General features: G+C 39.5%; 1 protein-coding gene across 4 annotated transcripts in view; it reads right to left on the reverse strand.

Moving 5' to 3' along the window:
• arhgap17b (Rho GTPase activating protein 17b) overlaps window positions 1–13,074 on the reverse strand; it is a 74,531-nt gene that overhangs the window by 52,478 nt on the left and 8,979 nt on the right. The gene's annotated exons all lie outside the window — the stretch shown is intronic.

The raw sequence follows: 13,074 nt of genomic DNA on the forward strand, positions 1-13,074 counted from the left end.
GCGGATGCGACCGCTGTGAGCTTGGAGGTCTGCTATTCTCGGCCGTTCTCTGCGCGCGACACCTTCGCGGGACGGAGCATAAATTAGGCTTGACGGGTAGGTTCTGGTGCCATGATCATAGAGCGCTCCCTCAGTTCTTATGACAGTAACTAGAGGTGGGGTTTGGGGGACAACTGCTTTGAATTGTTATTATTGTTTACTCACAACAGAAACCAAGGAATATATTATTTCAAGAGCGAGAGATCACAGTAAAAATCCTAAGCATTCTTCCACCATACTGGGAGAAAAACAGCACCTGAAAGTTTGATGGGATGCATTTTTACACGTGAGGGCTCCCCCAGAGTTAGTGTCGAAGCGTCCTTGAGCAAGATGTTGAACCCCTAATGCTAACCTTAGGTTGGTGCCTTGCGTGGTTTCCTCCGCCATCGGTGTATGAATGTGTGTGTGAATGTGTGTGTGAATGGGTGTGTGAATGGGTGAATGTAATGCACAGTCTATGTAAAGCGCTTTGGATAAAAGCGCTATATGAATGCACCATTTACCATTTACCTTTTACCATTTTACCATTTACCATGCTGGTAACATGCAGTTTGAACGCTCTCTGTGGGCCCAACAGCACTTGGAACTATTCTCTTAAGAGCAACTAAAGCAAGAGCCAACTTGTAGTAAAACATGCAGCTGAAATAGCAAGAGGAAAGTAAACTCTCCACGCCTGAGCCAATAACATGACAGTCCAACCGCTCTCACACATGCACTAAAAAACAAAAAATGACGCTATGTATTGATACAGAATTGTTACATAGTCTGTATGTATGAATGATTATTAGATTTATGTTTTTTTTTTTTTTATCTTTACAAAAGAACAGCATGGTACATCAATAAAATAAAAAAGAAATATTCCTTTTGAGCATTTTGAGCAAGTCTGTCTGGACTAACATGAAGACTTTGTAGCCTACTGTTATACAGTGGTGGAAAAAGTACTCCATTTCTTTACTTAAGTAGGCATCAACATGTACTTAAAGTACGAAAAGTAAAAGTACTCATTATGCACGATGTCCCATTTCAAGTTTTCAAAAATATTTAATTTTGATCTGTTATTTTCAAAAGGCTGAAATGTATATAGGGCTGAAGTGGTTAATGCATGTTTTGTAATAATAATCAAAATCTACGTAGTAACTAGTAACAAAAGTCTCCAAATAAATGTAGTGGAGTAAAAGTACAATATTTGGATCCGAGATATAGTGGAGTAGAAGTAAAAGTATTGGAAATTGGAAATAGTCCAGTAAAGTACAAATACCTCAATATTGCACTTAAGTAAATGTACTTAGTTACTTTCCACCACTGTTATATGAATAACAAAAATCTGTGGAATGTTCATTAGAATGTCTCTCGCCAAATACTTTGAACGTCATATTGTGAATGTGTTTGTTTTTAAACCCCTGGCAAAGAATGGGCCTCTATAGCCCCCCCCCCCCCCCCCCCCCCACACACACACACACACATCATACCCGAGCCACTTAAACAGGTCTGTGAAGCCTGTGGCTGTTTTCCATAAAGGAGGACCTGTTTGATCCCTGCTTTATGACACACACACACACACACACACACACACACACACACACACACACACACACACACACACACACACACACACACACACACACACACACACACACACACACACAGAAAAGGTACTCAAGTTCTTTACTTAAGTGAAACAATACTGCCGTATAGAAATACTCTGTTACAAGTAAAAGTCCAGAATTAAAAATTTACTTGAGTAAAAGTACAAAAGTATTGGCATCAAAATGTACTTCAAGTACCAAAAGTAAAAGTATTAAAAAGTAAAAGTACTAAAATGTTTGAAAAGCATATCTACAAGCAACGCGTCGCGATGCGACGCGTTGTGAGCTGGTAGATCGTCTATTTTCAAATAGTAGTAATTGTAGTGGAGTAAAGGTACAACATTTGCCTCTGAGGTGTAGTGGAGTAGAAGTAAAAGTATTGGAAATTGGAAATACTCAAGTAAAGTACAAATACCTAAACATTGTACTTAAGTAGATGTACTTAGTTACACACACACACACACACTTCCTGTTGCGTCATGTCCACCTAGTTTTGTTATGACAACAAGGACACTAGAGGTGTGTGGGTGGGGTGTGTGTGTGTGTGTGTGTGTGTGTGTGTGTGTGTGTGTGTGTGTGTGTGTGTGTGTGTGTGTGTGTGTGTGTGTGTGTGTGTGTGTGTGTGTGCGTGCGTGCGTGCGTGCGTGCGTGCGTGCGTGCGTGCGTGCGTGCGTGTGCGTGTGACTCAAACACAGCACATGTATGAGGAAGAGTGTGAACTGATTCAGCACTGTGACCTCATTCCATAACCTTTAAGTCTGAACAAGCCAAGCCAAGGCAACACCTACATGACTGTGTTTCTGAACACACAACACAACAACACATGCTCTCAGCTCTGGAAACTATGAATTAGGGCTGTTACCCGACTCAGGAAGGATTTATCTGGGAATATTTGGAATACCTGACCGGTTTTGTACATGCATTATATGCACCATATATATATATATTTTACTCTACTCATCAGGAATATTTTTGGAATATCTGGCCTGATTTCCTATGTCTTCCTTTCGATCACTGGCCTTCTTCTTCTCTTTGCTGAAAACTATTCCTTGATGGGAGCTTTGTACGAAAAATAATTTCAAGTCAACCAATGTTTTGATGCGACACTAAAGTTGAAATTTAGTTGATGTCGGAATAAACAACCGTTACTACTGTACAGAGTTGATTTTGACAGCAGATTTTGACTAAATCTACTGTTGATTTAGTCGACTAAAATGTGTGACGGCGTCGTAATGGCTGATTTTACACTTGGTTGCATGCTGAAAATAGCCGATCTACAAGCTCACAACGCGTCGCAGCGCGACGCGTTGTGAGCTTGTAGATCGGCTATTTTCAGAGCGCAACACCCCGAGCGCAACCAAACATAAAATGACTTGTCTTTTAGTTCTACTGGATCTCTTCTCCACTAGATCCCTCACTAACATTTTAGTCTAGTTTTTATTTGTTGACGAAATTGCCAATATATTTCGTCTTAGTTTTAGTCATCATAGCTTAGTTTTTATTTAGTTTTCGTCAGTGAAAAAAGGTAGTCGGCGATAATTTTACGTCATAGTTTTAGTCAACGAAATCAACACTGCTACTGCTATATGTGCTGTATTGCTGTCATCGATGCCTGAGGAAGAGTTATTACACTAAATAACGCATTGCTGAGAATAGTCTGTCATTTTTAAGCCAAATTGTTTGTTCATTTGCCTGAACAAAAAGTTGTAAAATAGCCGTTTCAAGGCATTAAAACTATATGTTTTGCATTATACAGTGGTCTCCATCCTCTACCGTTTGTTTTTAACACTGCATATGCAAAACAACAATAGCTAGGTGTTATATCAACACAGATGTACTAATGTGGTGTCTGATTGCTGGATCCAGTCACAATGCAGCTCTTACGATGTTTTACCAACGGTACCACTTCACAGAAATTAGGCTAGAAAAATGTTTCTTCTGACAGTGATTACCTTGGTTTACAGAAGACAGCCGTGCTGGAATAAAGCCAGCTATCCAAACACCGAGAGCAAGGCCTCTATTACTGTTGCTGTCGCAGCATTTAAAGAGGTAAACAATTAGATTACATTTTCCACTATTCACTGATGTTACAAAACAGGCCTCCATTTTCTTAAACGACGTAAACACTTTAATTTATATCAACCACTTTCAACCTTGCGTGTCATTGTATTGTTCAGTGTTGATTTAGTCGACTAAAACTACGATGAAAAATGTTGGTCGACTACCTTTTTTCACTGACGAAAACTAAATAAAAACTAAATAGAAACAAAGCTATTATGACTAAAACTGAGACTAAACATATTGACAATTTCGTCAACAAATAAAAACTAGACTAAAATGTTAGTGAGGGACTAGAGGAGAAGAGATCCAGCAGAAGTCATTTTATGCTTGGTTAAGTTCTGAAAATAGCCGATCTACAAGCTCAACGCGTCGCGCTGCGACGCGTTGTGAGCTTGTAGATCGGCTATTTTCAGCATGCAACCAAGTGTATAATCAGCCATTACTACGCCATCAAGGCACCACCAACATACATTTCAGTCGACTAAATCTGTAGATTTAGTCGACTATAATCTTATGATATTTAGTAGAGTAAAACTAGACAAAAACTAAAACATTTCAGATGACTAAAATATGACTAAAACTAAAAGGAATTTGATTCAAAAGACCATGACTAAAACTAAATACAAATGTGCTGTCAAAATCAACACTACATTGTAGGCAACAAAAAAAAGGCTCTATGTCGCTGGCAGGAGAGTCAGTAGCAAAAAAAACACAAGTGTGTGTGTGTGTGTGTGTGTGTGTGTGTGTGTGTGTGTGTGTGTGTGTGTGTGTGTAGGAATTAATTGACATCCTCTGAGACACTGAGGGCCCTATTTTGCGTGACTTAAGTACCGCCACAGGTCTTATTCCTTAATTTAAGACGTGGAGGCGTGACCAGTGCCATGTTGCTATTATGAGTGTGGTAATGTGCACAATGCACCAAGGCGCTATGCCAGGGGTGGGCAAGATTTCTTTCCAGGGGGCCATACTGACTTCCATAAAGTGAGTGAGGGGCCACACATTGTACCATTGAATTGAAACTTGTTAAAACTGCATGGATTTGGTAGACATGCCAGACTACTTTACAATAAGGTACTTAATTGCTTTCAATCAACAATCATTTTCAGTTACAAAATGTTGTAACTGAAAATTGTTCTGTTATTTTTTTTTTTTTTACAGCTATACTGTATCACGCTGGTGTACTGGCCTTACAATAAAAAGATGACTTGCATAAAACAATCCACATCAATGCCGTATCAACTTTTAAATGAGCCTATACATTTATACAGCATCTTATCTGATATGCACCACTCCATAGGTCACTTTTCAAACACATTGCATTATGTTATAAATATGGACTAAAGGTTGACTGTTACATTATAAACATAAAACATTGAGTACATACGGATGGAGAAATGCAGGTAGGTAGCCTAGTACTCAAATGGTAAATATGAATTACTATTAATTGGAGTGTAGTTAAATATTTTTTTCTAAAAAACATTAACATATGGCAGCCTTTTAGAATGTATATTTTTGGTGGGGGTCATTTTGTTTTTCTTTGAGGACTTGGCGGGCCGGATTAAGATGGTAAAAGGGCCGGGTCCGGCCCCCGGGCCGTATGTTGCCCATGTGTGCGCTATGCGGTAAAACAGCCCTGAATTAGTCATGGGTGTGTTTGGGCCATTCCCTTTAAGATCAGCGCAAGACATTACATTACAGTCATTTAGCAGACGCTTTTATCCAAAGTGACTTACAATAAGTGCATTCAACATAGGTAGGCAAGGAAACTACTGATCACCAGAAGTCTTAAAGTGCATTCTCTTCTAAAACAAGCAACTAAGAGTATACCTAGCGCTAAGGTAAAAGTGCAATATATCAGCTAGCTACTTTCATAAACAGATGAGACAAATAGGAAAATCAAATGAGCAAGAGCTAAAACTAATAAGTGTATCGACTAAACGAGAACCAATAAGACAAGAGCTCGTACAACTAATTGACAACAAGTAGGCAAGGAGAAGAGGAAGGATAGTGTTTCCTGAAGAGGTGGGTTTTCAGCCAGCGGTGAAAGATGGGCAGTGACTCTGCTGTCCTGACATCAGTGGGGAGTTCATTCCACCACTGTGGGGCCAGAACAGACAAAAGCCGTGACCGTGTAGATCGGCCAGAAGGACCACTGATTGAGCAACGAGGCAACCAGTCGCCCCGAGGCGGCAGACCGAAGTGGTCGGGCAGGGGTGTAAGCAATAGGGCTGTCAACTTTACTCAGAAATGATATTCGAATATTGGTCCTAAAAATTGGCAGATATTCAAATATATTCGAATATTATTATTACAATTATAAAAAAAATGTACATTTTTTTGTTGTTGACAGAAACAATACAAAAAACAATGTTTCGAGTGCTCAGATCCAATAAAACATATCTTTTGTTTGTTTTTATAACTTGATACATTGTTTTTTTGTATTGTCCCTGTCAAATAAACATATATATATATATATATGTATATATATTTTTTTAATATTTGAATATTAATTTCCATATTCGAATATACATATTTTCCCTATATTTGAGGAATATTCGAATATTAATTCACCAGCCCTAGCAAGCATCGACCATAGCATAGCCCGGAGGTAGGAAGGAGCTGTTCCTTTCACTGCCCTATAGACGGATTTCCGCGCGACGTCATCACAGAGCAGAATGCGCAATCTGCGCATGCTCGGGGGAAACGAATTGTTGCGCCGTTCACTCTGTTGTTATATTCGGGAGTTAGCTAACCATAATTCTGCTATTATAGGCATAATAGGCATAATGCTGCTATTATATACAAACAGATCCAACTTCCAACAAATCATTTTTATTGAGTAAACAAGGTATTACAAACTGCATAATTTAATCTACTTTCATTAAACCTGGTGAAGATCATTTCTTTTATGAATGGACATTTGACCAGAGCTGCTGCGGGTAATGGCGCCCTCTATAGGCTTAGTTGGCTTACCCCCTCCTCTGCGCGGTCATATCCTCTCAATGTTTACAAACATGAAACCCGTCTATAGGCTAGCACCAGGGTCTTAAACTGGATGCGAGCCGCTACGGGGAGCCAGTGTAGAGAACGGAGAAAGACACAGTGCTATTGTCCGTGCGTTACGCGGTCAGAGCAAAGCTCAAATTGAAAGGAGACAATATCTAACTCTGAGATGTAGTGGAGTAGAAGTAAAAGTATTGGAAATTGGAAATACTCAAGTAAATCACAAATACCTCAAGTACAGCACTTGAGTACATGTACCAAGTTACTTTCCACCACTAATGTATGTATACATTATCGCATCCTCCTGTGAGACATCATTATCATCATCATCATCATCATCATACCACTCCCAGTCTCTAGGGGTTATAATAAGGGGAAACAGTACATTTCTCTGACTTTTTTTTCCAGTGGTGGAAAGTAACTAAGTTCATGTACTCAAGCACTGTACTTAAGTACAATTTTGAGGTATTTGTATTTTACTTTAGTGTTTCCAATTTCAAATACTTTTACTTCTACTCCACTACATCTCAAGAGGCAAATGTTGTACTCCACTACAATTATTTGAAAGCTGTAGTTACTAGTTACTTTGCAGGTATAAATTATTATATTATAAAACATACATTAACCACTTCAGCCCTATTTTATACCTATAGGCTATTTGGAAATAGCAGATCTACAAGCTCACAACGCGTCGCATCGCAACGCGTTGTGAGCTTGTAGATCTGTTATTTTCAAACATTTCAGTACTTTTGCTTTTGGTACTTTAAGCATATTTTAATGCCAATACTTTTGTACACAGGCCTTTTACTTCTAACAGTATTTATTTTATTATGTTGTGGTATTGCAACTATTACTTAAGAAAAAATATCTGAGTACTTCTTCTTCCACCACTGCTTTTGCATGTATGCACACACACACACACACACACACACACACACACACACACACACACACACACACACACACACACACACACACACACACACACACACACACACACACACACACACACACACACACACACACACACCAATAAGGAGGTCTCCAGTCTCGACAGACCCCTTTTATCTCCTCCCACCTTTAAACCCAAACAGACCTTAAAGCTCACTGGGATCAATTAACTGGCTCCCACATCACTAGAGCCATTACCTAATAATGCATACTGAACACACACACACTTTATGGTACTATGGAATAGTCTTCCAAGTCATGATATTCGTAACACCAAAGAAAAAGCCTATTTTAACCCTTTAAGACCGGGAACGCATCTGCGTCATTTTAAGATTTCTTTGGCTATTTGGCAGATCTGCTATTTTTTTTAAGAAGTCGTGAAAATGTGTGCAAAAAAAAGCTTTTTAGCCAGGGATCATATATCCGTGATTTAAAATCCACCCGTTCACCGCCATTCACGGATATGTCCGTGATTTCTTTTTAAACGGGAAAAACATCCAGAACCCAAGATAACGTGATCCGAAGATTTACTGCTCCATTCACTTCCTGGTTAGGGATGGAGCTCGTTAATTTTTATTGATAATGAGCACCTTATCAAGCCTGCTTATCGAACCGAGCTTTTATCGAGCCCACTATCGATCTTTTTCTATTATTAAGAAAAAAGACGTGAGGCGAAAAATTCTGAACAGAACCGGTATCTTTTTTCATTGGCCAGTTGTGACAGTGAGTTTGTGGCTGACCACTATCTAAAATTAAATGAAGATGACAAAAGTAAAAAATATTTTTGCCTATCATTAAAACAAGCATTCATATAATGTGCAATAAGTGTTAAATGGCTTTATAGAATAGTACTGTAATAATTACTATAAAATCTCCATGTCTCTTCAACTTTTTATAAACAAAAAATGCAGTTATTTTTTCTATTATTTTTTCTTTGTTTTAACCAAAATATATCACTTGCACTACATTTTACTAGGGCCTTCAAATGCAGTACTTTTCTAACAGACAGAAGGCAAGTGACCTTTTTACTTTTGGAAAATAATATTGAAGAAACGGTTAATGTGTGTACTGTCACTTTAAAAGTGCAATGTATACTTCATCGTACGACGGTGTCACGCACCAAACATGGCCGATCTCCAAGCTCACACCGCGTCTGTTCGCACCACGTTGTGAGCTTGTAGATCTGCCATTTTCGGCAACGATAGACTGAGGGACGGACAGCGCTGTTTGGCACAACTTGCAGCTATCAATACACTTTTAGACCAACATGTTTGTGCCAGCGTGGGTGATTAGATTTATTTCTTGATCGCCTCTTGTTTTGATAGTTTAGACATGACGTCATGGGCCGCTACACTCGATAACAGGCTCGACAAGCCTAAAGCTTATCGAAAACCGGGTCTCGTTAAATTCATGCCCGGGTATATAATGGACCCGGTTTTCGAGCTCCATCCCTATTCCTGGTTAACTTATTACTTTAAAATACTGTATCTCTGTCCTGTGTGTACTTTGTGTTTTACTATGTATTTTTGGCGAAACATGCTATTTTCAACTGGGTATAACAAGAGAAAGGGAGGTCACAATGACATTTCTTTTTTTCACGGAAGCACAGTGATTTCCTCCGTGATTAGCAACCATCAGGGGATCCATCATACTGGAGATAAATATTCTGTGGTTCTTGAAAAATGTGTCAGAATCAGGCCTGGAATTTCGTCATTTTAGGGGCAAGGCCACTTGGCCTTTGGTGTTGTAATTCTTTGGAGGGCACAAAGGCCAAATGCCAGGGCAGGAAGGCCGCCGTCGTGAAATTCCTGCCCTGGTCAGAATGCTTAAAAATGCTGGCAGAAGCTACCTTTCAGTATTAGAAAGCCCCTGGCAGTGAATGTGTTAATGTCTTGGGACCCCCAGGTAGACTAGCTGACGATGAGGCCATCAGTATAAATAAACAAATAAACAAATGGAACCAAATGGTTCCATTTGTGCACAGGGTTGTGAAATGGATAAATGAACACTGAGGGTTTTTACTGTGTAACGCTGAGATAAGCCATGAGAGTGTAAGTTACACCCAGGCCATAATGTTCTTACCTCATCATCAGTGTAGGAAACCTACTCCCCCAGTTATGAGAGAACGCCACAGGCCCTTTCATATGTGTGTGTGTGTGTGTGTGTGTGTGTGTGTGTGTGTGTGTGTGTGTGTGTGTGTGTGTGTGTGTGTGTGTGTGTGTGTGTGTGTGTGTGTGTGTGTGTGTGTGTGTGTGTGTGTGTGTGTGTGTGTGTGTGTGTGTGTGTGTGTGTGTGTGCGTGTGTGTGCGCGCGCGCGTTTGAAAATTGACTTTTAGAAGTTTGGTTTAGGGATTAGACCAAACTCAAATGTTCTTGAGTAAAAGTATCAATACTGCAATATAGAAATACTCTGTTAAAAGTAAAAGTTCAGGATTCAAAGGTGACTTGAGTAAAAGTACAAAAGTATTGGTATCAAAATATACGTATAAGGTACAAAAGTAAAAGTACTCAGTATGCAGTATATGTCCCGGCCATTTCGCACGTTTTCAAATGTCCAAAGATGCGACGCATTGTGAGCTTGTAGATCTGCTATTTTCAAATGGCCGAAATCTATATAGGTGTTTTAATAATAATCTAAATCTACAAAGTATTTAGTAAATTACATTTTCTAAAATAACTGTAGTGGAGTAAAAGTACAATATTTGCCTCTGAGATGTAGTGGAGTAGCATAAAAAGTACTGACATTTGGAAATACTCCAGTAAAGTCAAAGAAATACCTCAAAATTGTACTTAACTACAGTACTTGAGTAAATGCACTTGGCTAATTTACACCACTGTCAACCGAAAATACATATGGAAAGAGAAACCGACAATTTGAACGTCAACCGACTTAATTTAGCTCAAATGCGTGTACACAGGTATAAATATATATACTGTATATATATATATACTGTACAGCATCAACGAATCGACACGAAAACATTCTGTTAGTCTGACTACAATGGCGGGGATGTGCCAAAATAGCAAGCTCATAATATTTACAGTACAGACCTTGTCAGAGAACTATGAGGGCAGTGTGTAAAAAAGTGTAAATAATCGTTCATTACTCATAGTCGAGATGAACGTTTAAAATAATCGTGATGCGCGTGCGTGCGGTGCACGTGCGTGCTTGGCAGTGTTGTTTTTGACAAATTTTGATTCAGTTTTAGTCATAGTCTTTTGAATCAAATTCCATTTAGTTTTAGTCATATTTTAGTCATCTGAAATGACTAAATATCCTAGGATTATAGTCGACTAAATCTACAGTTGATTTAGTCGACTAAAATGTATGTTGGCGGTGCCTTGATGGCGTCCTAATGGCTGATTTTAAACTTGGTTGCATGCTGAAAATAGCCGATCTACAAGCTCACAACGCGTCGCTCTGCGTAGATCGGCTATTTTTGAAAAATCTTGAAAATGTGTGCAAATCTTTAAATATACATATTTTTTAAAACCAACATTTGTAACTCAAATCTTGGCTTCTGGGGGTCCCTAGAATATATATATGTATATATATACATATATATACATATATATACATATACATATATATATTTCTTTCTTTCTTTCTTTTTTTCTTTTCTTTTTTTCAAATATTTGCAAAAAAACACGATTTCCCCCCCAAAAAAAAGCAGATCTAATTTTTGAATAGCCAAAGAAATCTTGAAATTACACAGATGCGTCTCGGTAGACAGAGACGCATGTAACATGTAACATTTCACCTAAAACGCTGTGCGATGATAGCATGACATGGCATTATTGCAGACTGAAATATCTCTACAATATGGAGTGATCTGATTACAGAGGAGCTTGGGGCCCTGGAGGTCAAAAAGGCTTCACAGGCAATTTTTAGATTCCTATCAATATTGAATTAGCATTGATTAGAGCTGAGCACACAGTGGAGGAGGAGGCTGGTCAGGGGAGAGCATTCTAAGAATAGGATTCCTCCAAGTGCTGGATGGAGCCAAAGGGTCCTGGGAGCCGGCTGGCTGAGCAAAATACATTTTAAAAGAAAAGTGAGCTTGTAGATCGGCTAAAGCTGGATTTTCCACTGGTTTTGCTTGACACTGACACTCGGTGCCGCGCTATGAGCTTGTATATCTGCTATTTTTGAATAGCCAAAGTATAACATAATGGTTAAATGTGCTCTATAAATAAAGTGGATTGGACAGATGCGTTCCCGGCGGTTTCCCGGCTTATGGACGGTGGACACAGACAGTTATGTCAGGTCTTACCAATAACACGAATAAAATGGAGGTTTCAGTTCCGCTCTAGTGAGTATGTGGGTTTGCTGATGCAGGAAACCAAGCCGGTTTCACTGCTCTTTATTATGTACACCAACATCATGTCCTCAGGCCAGTGACACTACAATACAATGGAATGGAATGGAATTCAATTAAATTCTCACCCATCTTTTGCTAGTCCTGGCATTCGTCACATTTCACAAAGTTAGCAAGGTGCCGTCAAGAAATGGCAATGTCATTTAACCACTTAAAAAGGGATAGTTCGCCCCAAAAAAAAAATGTTTTCCTATCGATTCATCACCGATGTAGACTTGAATTCATGGATATGTTTTTGTTCTTGTCGCATTCCTAAGACAATTTGATGACCAGTGCACCGGTAGGCAGCCGTTCCGGTAGGAGACACAAAGGAGACTCTTTTGTATCTCCTACCGGAACCGCTGCCGGTCATCAAATTATTGGCTTAGGCATGCAAAAAAGAAAAAAAACATAATATTCAAGTCTCCATGTGGGGTGATGAATCGATAGAAACAAAAAAGTCAATTTGGGGTGAACTATCCCTTTTTTTTAACTAATTTTTTGTAACCCCTTTTCACTCGGTGCCAATTATCTAAGTGATCCTGGGCGCTACACTCCCCCCGCCAGCCTAGGGGGCCCAGAGCCGAGCTCATGCCTCCTTCAATGCATGAGAGCCAACTGAGCTTCTTGTCACCTGACAGGGGGGAGTTTCCCTGGTAGGACGTAGCGCGTGGAAGGAACACGTTATTCCAACCAGTTCCTTTCCCCTCCATCAGGCGCCCCGGCTGTCATGGGGGAGGCGTTATAGTGACCAGGATTACTGCATGTTTTTGTGAGGGTATTACCTACCCTAGGACAGTGGTTCTCAAACTTTTTCATGTCAAGGACCCCCAAATTGACACTTATTAGCCGGCGGACCCCCATTTGAAAAGATATGCCAGGGACCCCCATAAGAGACGATTTTTACGGCTCTAGCAGTGATTCTAAACCATTTTAATTTCAAGGACCCCCAGTTTGACATGCATTAGGCTACGGACCCCCATTTAATGGCATTTATTTCTCTGGGACCCCAATTTATAATGTAAAATCAATGTTAATTTAACTCTGAGAGTGTCCAAATGGAACCAAATTTGGTT

Source organism: Gymnoscopelus microlampas (genome assembly GCF_963454915.1).
Source record: "Gymnoscopelus microlampas genome assembly, chromosome: 11".
Taxonomy (NCBI): Eukaryota; Metazoa; Chordata; class Actinopteri; order Myctophiformes; family Myctophidae; genus Gymnoscopelus; species Gymnoscopelus microlampas.